We start from the raw sequence: 13,093 nt of genomic DNA, 5'->3' as shown, positions 1-13,093 counted from the left end.
TTTGACCCTTACTCGTGAACATGTAAGCCACAAAACGCCCACTAGTTCACTAGTAAGATCATTTTGAGGCTTACTAGTGAACATTTAAGGCCATAAATGTGCCCACTAGTTCACTAGTAAGGTCATTTTGACGCTTACTAGTTAACATGTAAGCCACAAAACGCCCACTAGTTCACTAGTAAGATCATTTTGAGGCTTACTTGTTGACATGTAAGCCACAAAACACTCACTAGTTCACTAGTAAGGTCATTTTGACACTTACTAGTGAACATGTAAGCCACAAAACACTCACTAGTTCACTAGTAAGGTCATTTTGACACTTACTAGTGAACATGTAAGCCACAAAACGCTCACTAGTTGACTAGTAAGATCATTTTGAGGCTTACTAGTGAACATGTAAGGCCATAAATGTGCCCATTAGTTCACTGGTAAGATCATTTTGACGCCTACTAGTGAACATGTAAGCCACAAAACACTCACTAGTTCACTAGTAAGGTCATTTTGACACTTACTAGTGAACATGTAAGCCACAAAACGCTCACTAGTTCACTAGTAAGATCATTGTGAGGCTTACTAGTTGACATGTAAACCGCAAAACGCCCACTAGTTCATTAGTAAGATCATTTTGAGGCTTACTTGTTGACATGTAAGCCGCAAAACGCCCACTAGTTCACTCGTAAGATCATTTTGAGGCTTACTAGTTGACATGCAAGCCGCAAAACGCCCACTAGTTCACTAGTAAGATCATTTTGACCCTTACTCGTGAACATGTAAGCCACAAAACGCCCACTAGTTCACTAGTAAGATCATTTTGAGGCTTACTAGTGAACATTTAAGGCCATAAATGTGCCCACTAGTTCACTAGTAAGATCATTTTGAGGCTTACTAGTTGACATGTAAGCCACAAAATGCCCACTAGTTCACTAGTAAGATCATTTTGAGGCTTACTAGTTTACATGTAAGCCGCAAAACGCCCACTAGTTCACTGGTAAGATCATTTTGAGGCTTACTAGTGAACATGTAAGGCCATAAATGTGCCCACTAGTTCACTAGTAAGATCATTTTGAGGCTTACTAGTTGACATGCAAGCCGCAAAACGCCCACTAGTTCACTAGTAAGATCATTTTGACCCTTACTCGTGAACATGTAAGCCACAAAACGCCCACTAGTTCACTAGTAAGATCATTTTGAGGCTTACTAGTGAACATTTAAGGCCATAAATGTGCCCACTAGTTCACTAGTAAGGTCATTTTGACGCTTACTAGTTAACATGTAAGCCACAAAACGCCCACTAGTTCACTAGTAAGATCATTTTGAGGCTTACTTGTTGACATGTAAGGCGCAAAACACCCACTAGTTCACTCGTAAGATCATTTTGAGGCTTACTAGTTGACATGCAAGCCGCAAAACGCCCACTAGTTCACTAGTAAGATCATTTTGACGCTTACTAGTGAACATGTAAGGCCATAAATGTGCCCACTAGTTCACTAGTAAGATAATTTTGAGGCTTACTCGTTGACATGTAAGCCACAAAACGCTCACTAATTCACTAGTAAGGTCATTTTGACGCTTACTAGTGAACATGCAAGCCGCAAAACGGCCACTAGTTCACTAGTAAGATCATTTTGAGGCTTACTGGTGAACATGTAAGGCCATAAATGTGCCCACTAGTTCACTAGTAAGATCATTTTGAGGCTTACTAGTTGACATGTAAGCCGCAAAACGGCCACTAGTTCACTAGTAAGATCATTTTGAGGCTTACTAGTGAACATGTAAGGCCATAAATGTGCCCACTAGTTCACTAGTAAGATCATTTTGAGGCTTACTAGTGAACATGTAAGGCCATAAATGTGCCCTCTAGTTCACTAGTAAGATCATTTTGAGGCTTACTAGTGAACATGTAAGCCACAAAAAGCTCACTAGTTCACTAGTAAGATCATTTTGACGCCTACTAGTGAACATGTAAGCCACAAAACACTCACTAGTTAACTAGTAAGGTCATTTTGACACTTACTAGTGAACATGTAAGCCACAAAACGCCCACTAGTTCACTAGTAAGATCATTTTGAGGCTTACTAGTTGACATGTAAGCCACAAAACGCCCCTTAGCTCACTCGTAAGATCATTTTGAGGCTTACTAGTGAACATCTAAGCCACAAAACGCCCACGAGTTCACTAGTAAGATCATTTTGAGGCTTACTAGTTGATATGTAAGCAACAAAACGCTCACTAGTTCACTAGTAAGATCATTTTGACGCCTACTAGTGAACATGTAAGCCACAAAACACTCACTAGTTAACTAGTAAGGTCATTTTGACACTTACTAGTGAAGATGTAAGCCACAAAACGCCCACTAGTTCACTAGTAAGATCATTTTGAGGCTTACTAGTGAACATGTAAGGCCATAAATGTGCCGACTAGTTCACTAGTAAGATCATTTTGAGGCTAACTAGTTGACATGTAAGCCACAAAACGCCCACTAGTTCACTAGTAAGATCATTTTGAGGCTTACTAGTGAACATGTAAGCCACAAAACGCCCACTAGTTCACTAGTAAGATCATTTTGACGCTTACTAGTGAACATGTAAGCCACAAAACGCTCACTAGTTCACAAGTAAGGTCATTGTGACGCTTACTAGTGAACATGTCAGCCACAAAAGAACCCACTAGTTCACTAGTAAGATCATTTTGAGGCTTACTAGTTGTCATGTAAGCCACAAATTGTCACTAGTTCACTAGTAAGGTCATTTTGACGCTTACTAGTTAACATGTAAGCCACAAAACGCCCACTAGTTCACTAGTAAGATCATTTTGAGGCTTACTAGTGAACATGTAAGCCACAAAACGGCCACTAGTTCACTAGTAAAATCATTTTGACGCTTACCCGTGAACATGTAAGCCACAGAACGCCCACTAGTTCACTAGTAAGATCATTTTGAGGCTTACTAGTGAACATGTAAGGCCATAAATGTGCCCATTAGTTCACTGGTAAGATCATTTTGACGCCTACTAGTGAACATGTAAGCCACAAAACACTCACTAGTTCACTAGTAAGGTCATTTTGACACTTACTAGTGAACATGTAAGCCACAAAACGCTCACTAGTTCACTAGTAAGATCATTTTGAGGCTTACTAGTTGACATGTAAACCGCAAAACGCCCACTAGTTCATTAGTAAGATCATTTTGAGGCTTACTTGTTGACATCTAAGCCGCAAAACGCCCACTAGTTCACTCGTAAGATCATTTTGAGGCTTACTAGTTGACATGCAAGCCGCAAAACGCCCACTAGTTCACTAGTAAGATCATTTTGACCCTTACTCGTGAACATGTAAGCCACAAAACGCCCACTAGTTCACTAGTAAGATCATTTTGAGGCTTACTAGTGAACATTTAAGGCCATAAATGTGCCCACTAGTTCACTAGTAAGATCATTTTGAGGCTTACTAGTTGACATGTAAGCCACAAAATGCCCACTAGTTCACTAGTAAGATCATTTTGAGGCTTACTAGTTTACATGTAAGCCGCAAAACGCCCACTAGTTCACTGGTAAGATCATTTTGAGGCTTACTAGTGAACATGTAAGGCCATAAATGTGCCCACTAGTTCACTACTAAGATCATTTTGAGGCTTACTAGTTTACATGTAAGCCGCAAAACGCCCACTAGTTCACTGGTAAGATCATTATGAGGCTTACTAGTGAACATGTAAGGCCATAAATGTGCCCACTAGTTCACTACTAAGATCATTTTGAGGCCTACTAGTGAACATGTAAGCCACAAAACACTCACTAGTTCACTAGTAAGGTCATTTTGACACTTACTAGTGAACATGTAAGCCACAAAACGCTCACTAGTTCACTAGTAAGATCATTTTGAGGCTTACTAGTGAACATGTAAGGCCATAAATGTGCCCACTAGTTCACTAGTAAGGTCATTTTGAGGCTTAGTAGTTGACATGTAAGCCACAAAATGCCCACTAGTTCACTAGTAAGATCATTGTGAGGCTTACTAGTTGACATGTAAACCGGAAAACGCCCACTAGTTCATTAGTAAGATCATTTTGAGGCTTACTTGTTGACATGTAAGCCGCAAAACGCCCACTAGTTCACACGTAAGATCATTTTGAGGCTTACTAGTTGACATGCAAGCCGCAAAACGCCCACTAGTTCACTAGTAAGATCATTTTGACCCTTACTCGTGAACATGTAAGCCACAAAACGCCCACTAGTTCACTAGTAAGATCATTTTGAGGCTTACTAGTGAACATTTAAGGCCATAAATGTGCCCACTAGTTCACTAGTAAGATCATTTTGAGGCTTACTAGTTGACATGTAAGCCACAAAATGCCCACTAGTTCACTAGTAAGATCATTTTGAGGCTTACTAGTTTACATGTAAGCCGCAAAACGCCCACTAGTTCACTGGTAAGATCATTTTGAGGCTTACTAGTGAACATGTAAGGCCATAAATGTGCTCACTAGTTCACTACTAAGGTCATTTTGACGCTTACTAGTTAACATGTAAGCCACAAAACGCCCACTAGTTCACTAGTAAGATCATTTTGAGGCTTACTTGTTGACATGTAAGCCGCAAAACACCCACTAGTTCACTCGTAAGATCATTTTGAGGCTTACTAGTTGACATGCAAGCCGTAAAACGCCCACTAGTTCACTGGTAAGATCATTTTGAGGCTTACTAGTGAACATGTAAGGCCATAAATGTACCCACTAGTTCACTAGTAAGATCATTTTGAGGCTTACTCGTTGACATGTAAGCCACAAAACGCTCACTAATTCACTAGTAAGGTCATTTTGACGCTTACTAGTGAACATGTAAGCCACAAAACGCCCACTAGTTTATTAGTAAGATCATTTTGAGGCTTACTTGTTGACATGTAAGCCGCAAAACGGCCACTAGTTCACTAGTAAGATCATTTTGACGCTTACTCGTGAACATGTAAGCCACAAAACGCCCACTAGTTCACTGGTAAGATCATTTTGAGGCTTACTGGTGAACATGTAAGGCCATAAATGTGCCCACTAGTTCACTGGTAAGATCATTTTGAGGCTTACTAGTTGACATGTAAGCCGCAAAACGCCCACTAGTTCACTAGTAAGATCATTTTGACGCTTACTAGTGAACATGTAAGGCCATAAATGTGCCCATTAGTTCACTAGTAAGATCATTTTGAGGCTTACTAGTTGACATGTAAGCCACAAAATGCCCACTAGTTCTCTAGTAAGATCATTTTGAGGCTTACTAGTTGACATGTAAACTGCAAAACGCCCACTAGTTCATTAGTAAGATCATTTTGAGGCTTACTTGTTGACATGTAAGCCGCAAAACGCCCACTAGTTCACACGTAAGATCATTTTGAGGCTTACTAGTTGACATGCAAGCCGCAAAACGCCCACTAGTTCACTAGTAAGATCATTTTGACCCTTACTCGTGAACATGTAAGCCACAAAACGCCCACTAGTTCACTAGTAAGATCATTTTGAGGCTTACTAGTGAACATTTAAGGCCATAAATGTGCCCACTAGTTCACTAGTAAGATCATTTTGAGGCTTACTAGTTGACATGTAAGCCACAAAATGCCCACTAGTTCATTAGTAAGATCATTTTGAGGCTTACTAGTTTACATGTAAGCCGCAAAACGCCCACTAGTTCACTGGTAAGATCATTTTGAGGCTTACTAGTGAACATGTAAGGCCATAAATGTGCCCACTAGTTCACTACTAAGGTCATTTTGACGCTAACTAGTTAACATGTAAGCCACAAAACGCCCACTAGTTCACTAGTAAGATCATTTTGAGGCTTACTTGTTGACATGTAAGCCGCAAAACACCCACTAGTTCACTCGTAAGATCATTTTGAGGCTTACTAGTTGACATGCAAGCCGCAAAACGCCCACTAGTTCACTGGTAAGATCATTTTGACGCTTACTAGTGAACATGTAAGGCCATAAATGTACCCACTAGTTCACTAGTAAGATCATTTTGAGGCTTACTCGTTGACATGTAAGCCACAAAACGCTCACTAATTCACTAGTAAGGTCATTTTGACGCTTACTAGTGAACATGTAAGCCACAAAACGCCCACTAGTTTATTAGTAAGATCATTTTGAGGCTTACTTGTTGACATGTAAGCCGCAAAACGGCCACTAGTTCACTAGTAAGATCATTTTGACGCTTACTCGTGAACATGTAAGCCACAAAACGCCCACTAGTTCACTGGTAAGATCATTTTGAGGCTTACTGGTGAACATGTAAGGCCATAAATGTGCCCACTAGTTCACTGGTAAGATCATTTTGAGGCTTACTAGTTGACATGTAAGCCGCAAAACGCCCACTAGTTCACTAGTAAGATCATTTTGACGCTTACTAGTGAACATGTAAGGCCATAAATGTGCCCATTAGTTCACTAGTAAGATCATTTTGAGGCTTACTAGTTGACATGTAAGCCACAAAATGCCCACTAGTTCTCTAGTAAGATCATTTTGAGGCTTACTAGTGAAGATGTAAGCCACAAAACGCCCACTTGTTCACTAGTAAGATCATTTTGACGCTTACTAGTGAACATGTAAGGCCATAAATGTGCCCACTAGTTAACTAGTAAGATCATTTTGACTCTTAATAGTGAACATGTAAGGCCATAAATGTGCCCACTAGTTCACTAGTAAGATCATTTTGAGGCTTACTAGTTGACATATAAGCCGCAATACGCCCCTTAGCTCACTCGTAAGATCATTTTGAGGCTTGCTAGTTGACATGTAAGCCGCAAAACGCTCACTAGTTCACTAGTAAGGTCATTTTGACGCTTACTCGTGAACATGTAAGCCACAAATTGTCACAAGTTCACTAGTAAGATCATTTTGACGCTTACTAGTGAACATGTAAGGCCATAAATGTGCCCATTAGTTCACTAGTAAGATCATTTTGAGGCTTACTAGTTGACATGTAAGCCACAAAATGCCCACTAGTTCTCTAGTAAGATCATTTTGAGGCTTACTAGTGAAGATGTAAGCCACAAAACGCCCACTTGTTCACTAGTAAGATCATTTTGACGCTTACTAGTGAACATGTAAGGCCATAAATGTGCCCACTAGTTAACTAGTAAGATCATTTTGACTCTTAATAGTGAACATGTAAGGCCATAAATGTGCCCACTAGTTCACTAGTAAGATCATTTTGAGGCTTACTAGTTGACATATAAGCCGCAATACGCCCCTTAGCTCACTCGTAAGATCATTTTGAGGCTTGCTAGTTGACATGTAAGCCGCAAAACGCTCACTAGTTCACTAGTAAGGTCATTTTTACGCTTACTCGTGAACATGTAAGCCACAAATTGTCACAAGTTCACTAGTAAGGTCATTTTGACGCTTACTAGTTAACATGTAAGCCGCAAAACGCCCACTAGTTCACTAGTAAGATCATTTTGAGGCTTACTTGTTGACATGTAAGCCGCAAAACACCCACTAGTTCACTCGTAAGATCATTTTGAGGCTTACTAGTTGACATGCAAGCCGCAAAACGCCCACTAGTTCACTAGTAAGATCATTTTGAGGCTTACTCGTTGACATGTAAGCCACAAAACACTCACTAATTCACTAGTAAGGTCATTTTGACGCTTACTAGTGAACATGTAAGGCCATAAATGTGCCCATTAGTTCACTGGTAAGATCATTTTGACGCCTACTAGTGAACATGTAAGCCACAAAACACTCACTAGTTCACTAGTAAGGTCATTTTGACACTTACTAGTGAACATGTAAGCCACAAAACGCTCACTAGTTCACTAGTAAGATCATTGTGAGGCTTACTAGTTGACATGTAAACCGCAAAACGCCCACTAGTTCATTAGTAAGATCATTTTGAGGCTTACTTGTTGACATGTAAGCCGCAAAACGCCCACTAGTTCACTCGTAAGATCATTTTGAGGCTTACTAGTTGACATGCAAGCCGCAAAACGCCCACTAGTTCACTAGTAAGATCATTTTGACCCTTACTCGTGAACATGTAAGCCACAAAACGCCCACTAGTTCACTAGTAAGATCATTTTGAGGCTTACTAGTGAACATTTAAGGCCATAAATGTGCCCACTAGTTCACTAGTAAGATCATTTTGAGGCTTACTAGTTGACATGTAAGCCACAAAATGCCCACTAGTTCACTAGTAAGATCATTTTGAGGCTTACTAGTTTACATGTAAGCCGCAAAACGCCCACTAGTTCACTGGTAAGATCATTTTGAGGCTTACTAGTGAACATGTAAGGCCATAAATGTGCCCACTAGTTCACTAGTAAGATCATTTTGAGGCTTACTAGTTGACATGCAAGCCGCAAAACGCCCACTAGTTCACTAGTAAGATCATTTTGACCCTTACTCGTGAACATGTAAGCCACAAAACGCCCACTAGTTCACTAGTAAGATCATTTTGAGGCTTACTAGTGAACATTTAAGGCCATAAATGTGCCCACTAGTTCACTAGTAAGGTCATTTTGACGCTTACTAGTTAACATGTAAGCCACAAAACGCCCACTAGTTCACTAGTAAGATCATTTTGAGGCTTACTTGTTGACATGTAAGGCGCAAAACACCCACTAGTTCACTCGTAAGATCATTTTGAGGCTTACTAGTTGACATGCAAGCCGCAAAACGCCCACTAGTTCACTAGTAAGATCATTTTGACGCTTACTAGTGAACATGTAAGGCCATAAATGTGCCCACTAGTTCACTAGTAAGATAATTTTGAGGCTTACTCGTTGACATGTAAGCCACAAAACGCTCACTAATTCACTAGTAAGGTCATTTTGACGCTTACTAGTGAACATGTAAGCCACAAAACGCCCACTAGTTTATTAGTAAGATCATTTTGAGGCTTACTTGTTGACATGTAAGCCGGAAAACGGCCACTAGTTCACTAGTAAGATCATTTTGAGGCTTACTGGTGAACATGTAAGGCCATAAATGTGCCCACTAGTTCACTAGTAAGATCATTTTGAGGCTTACTAGTTGACATGTAAGCCGCAAAACGGCCACTAGTTCACTAGTAAGATCATTTTGAGGCTTACTAGTGAACATGTAAGGCCATAAATGTGCCCACTAGTTCACTAGTAAGATCATTTTGAGGCTTACTAGTGAACATGTAAGGCCATAAATGTGCCCTCTAGTTCACTAGTAAGATCATTTTGAGGCTTACTAGTGAACATGTAAGCCACAAAAAGCTCACTAGTTCACTAGTAAGATCATTTTGACGCCTACTAGTGAACATGTAAGCCACAAAACACTCACTAGTTAACTAGTAAGATCATTTTGAGGCTTACTAGTTGACATGTAAGCCACAAAACGCCCCTTAGCTCACTCGTAAGATCATTTTGAGGCTTACTAGTGAACATCTAAGCCACAAAACGCCCACGAGTTCACTAGTAAGATCATTTTGAGGCTTACTAGTTGATATGTAAGCAACAAAACGCTCACTAGTTCACTAGTAAGATCATTTTGACGCCTACTAGTGAACATGTAAGCCACAAAACACTCACTAGTTAACTAGTAAGGTCATTTTGACACTTACTAGTGAAGATGTAAGCCACAAAACGCCCACTAGTTCACTAGTAAGATCATTTTGAGGCTTACTAGTGAACATGTAAGGCCATAAATGTGCCGACTAGTTCACTAGTAAGATCATTTTGAGGCTAACTAGTTGACATGTAAGCCACAAAACGCCCACTAGTTCACTAGTAAGATCATTTTGAGGCTTACTAGTGAACATGTAAGCCACAAAACGCCCACTAGTTCACTAGTAAGATCATTTTGACGCTTACTAGTGAACATGTAAGCCACAAAACGCTCACTAGTTCACAAGTAAGGTCATTGTGACGCTTACTAGTGAACATGTCAGCCACAAAAGAACCCACTAGTTCACTAGTAAGATCATTTTGAGGCTTACTAGTTGTCATGTAAGCCACAAATTGTCACTAGTTCACTAGTAAGGTCATTTTGACGCTTACTAGTTAACATGTAAGCCACAAAACGCCCACTAGTTCACTAGTAAGATCATTTTGAGGCTTACTAGTGAACATGTAAGCCACAAAACGGCCACTAGTTCACTAGTAAAATCATTTTGACGCTTACCCGTGAACATGTAAGCCACAGAACGCCCACTAGTTCACTAGTAAGATCATTTTGAGGCTTACTAGTGAACATGTAAGGCCATAAATGTGCCCATTAGTTCACTGGTAAGATCATTTTGACGCCTACTAGTGAACATGTAAGCCACAAAACACTCACTAGTTCACTAGTAAGGTCATTTTGACACTTACTAGTGAACATGTAAGCCACAAAACGCTCACTAGTTCACTAGTAAGATCATTTTGAGGCTTACTAGTTGACATGTAAACCGCAAAACGCCCACTAGTTCATTAGTAAGATCATTTTGAGGCTTACTTGTTGACATCTAAGCCGCAAAACGCCCACTAGTTCACTCGTAAGATCATTTTGAGGCTTACTAGTTGACATGCAAGCCGCAAAACGCCCACTAGTTCACTAGTAAGATCATTTTGACCCTTACTCGTGAACATGTAAGCCACAAAACGCCCACTAGTTCACTAGTAAGATCATTTTGAGGCTTACTAGTGAACATTTAAGGCCATAAATGTGCCCACTAGTTCACTAGTAAGATCATTTTGAGGCTTACTAGTTGACATGTAAGCCACAAAATGCCCACTAGTTCACTAGTAAGATCATTTTGAGGCTTACTAGTTTACATGTAAGCCGCAAAACGCCCACTAGTTCACTGGTAAGATCATTTTGAGGCTTACTAGTGAACATGTAAGGCCATAAATGTGCCCACTAGTTCACTACTAAGATCATTTTGAGGCTTACTAGTTTACATGTAAGCCGCAAAACGCCCACTAGTTCACTGGTAAGATCATTATGAGGCTTACTAGTGAACATGTAAGGCCATAAATGTGCCCACTAGTTCACTACTAAGATCATTTTGAGGCCTACTAGTGAACATGTAAGCCACAAAACACTCACTAGTTCACTAGTAAGGTCATTTTGACACTTACTAGTGAACATGTAAGCCACAAAACGCTCACTAGTTCACTAGTAAGATCATTTTGAGGCTTACTAGTGAACATGTAAGGCCATAAATGTGCCCACTAGTTCACTAGTAAGGTCATTTTGAGGCTTAGTAGTTGACATGTAAGCCACAAAATGCCCACTAGTTCACTAGTAAGATCATTGTGAGGCTTACTAGTTGACATGTAAACCGGAAAACGCCCACTAGTTCATTAGTAAGATCATTTTGAGGCTTACTTGTTGACATGTAAGCCGCAAAACGCCCACTAGTTCACACGTAAGATCATTTTGAGGCTTACTAGTTGACATGCAAGCCGCAAAACGCCCACTAGTTCACTAGTAAGATCATTTTGACCCTTACTCGTGAACATGTAAGCCACAAAACGCCCACTAGTTCACTAGTAAGATCATTTTGAGGCTTACTAGTGAACATTTAAGGCCATAAATGTGCCCACTAGTTCACTAGTAAGATCATTTTGAGGCTTACTAGTTGACATGTAAGCCACAAAATGCCCACTAGTTCACTAGTAAGATCATTTTGAGGCTTACTAGTTTACATGTAAGCCGCAAAACGCCCACTAGTTCACTGGTAAGATCATTTTGAGGCTTACTAGTGAACATGTAAGGCCATAAATGTGCTCACTAGTTCACTACTAAGGTCATTTTGACGCTTACTAGTTAACATGTAAGCCACAAAACGCCCACTAGTTCACTAGTAAGATCATTTTGAGGCTTACTTGTTGACATGTAAGCCGCAAAACACCCACTAGTTCACTCGTAAGATCATTTTGAGGCTTACTAGTTGACATGCAAGCCGTAAAACGCCCACTAGTTCACTGGTAAGATCATTTTGAGGCTTACTAGTGAACATGTAAGGCCATAAATGTACCCACTAGTTCACTAGTAAGATCATTTTGAGGCTTACTCGTTGACATGTAAGCCACAAAACGCTCACTAATTCACTAGTAAGGTCATTTTGACGCTTACTAGTGAACATGTAAGCCACAAAACGCCCACTAGTTTATTAGTAAGATCATTTTGAGGCTTACTTGTTGACATGTAAGCCGCAAAACGGCCACTAGTTCACTAGTAAGATCATTTTGACGCTTACTCGTGAACATGTAAGCCACAAAACGCCCACTAGTTCACTGGTAAGATCATTTTGAGGCTTACTGGTGAACATGTAAGGCCATAAATGTGCCCACTAGTTCACTGGTAAGATCATTTTGAGGCTTACTAGTTGACATGTAAGCCGCAAAACGCCCACTAGTTCACTAGTAAGATCATTTTGACGCTTACTAGTGAACATGTAAGGCCATAAATGTGCCCATTAGTTCACTAGTAAGATCATTTTGAGGCTTACTAGTTGACATGTAAGCCACAAAATGCCCACTAGTTCTCTAGTAAGATCATTTTGAGGCTTACTAGTTGACATGTAAACTGCAAAACGCCCACTAGTTCATTAGTAAGATCATTTTGAGGCTTACTTGTTGACATGTAAGCCGCAAAACGCCCACTAGTTCACACGTAAGATCATTTTGAGGCTTACTAGTTGACATGCAAGCCGCAAAACGCCCACTAGTTCACTAGTAAGATCATTTTGACCCTTACTCGTGAACATGTAAGCCACAAAACGCCCACTAGTTCACTAGTAAGATCATTTTGAGGCTTACTAGTGAACATTTAAGGCCATAAATGTGCCCACTAGTTCACTAGTAAGATCATTTTGAGGCTTACTAGTTGACATGTAAGCCACAAAATGCCCACTAGTTCATTAGTAAGATCATTTTGAGGCTTACTAGTTTACATGTAAGCCGCAAAACGCCCACTAGTTCACTGGTAAGATCATTTTGAGGCTTACTAGTGAACATGTAAGGCCATAAATGTGCCCACTAGTTCACTACTAAGGTCATTTTGACGCTAACTAGTTAACATGTAAGCCACAAAACGCCCACTAGTTCACTAGTAAGATCATTTTGAGGCTTACTTGTTGACATGTAAGCCGCAAAA

The sequence above is a fragment of the Hippocampus zosterae genome, chromosome 5 (assembly GCF_025434085.1).
Source record: "Hippocampus zosterae strain Florida chromosome 5, ASM2543408v3, whole genome shotgun sequence".
NCBI lineage: Eukaryota > Metazoa > Chordata > Actinopteri > Syngnathiformes > Syngnathidae > Hippocampus > Hippocampus zosterae.
Note: the sequence above shows the minus strand (reverse complement) of the source record.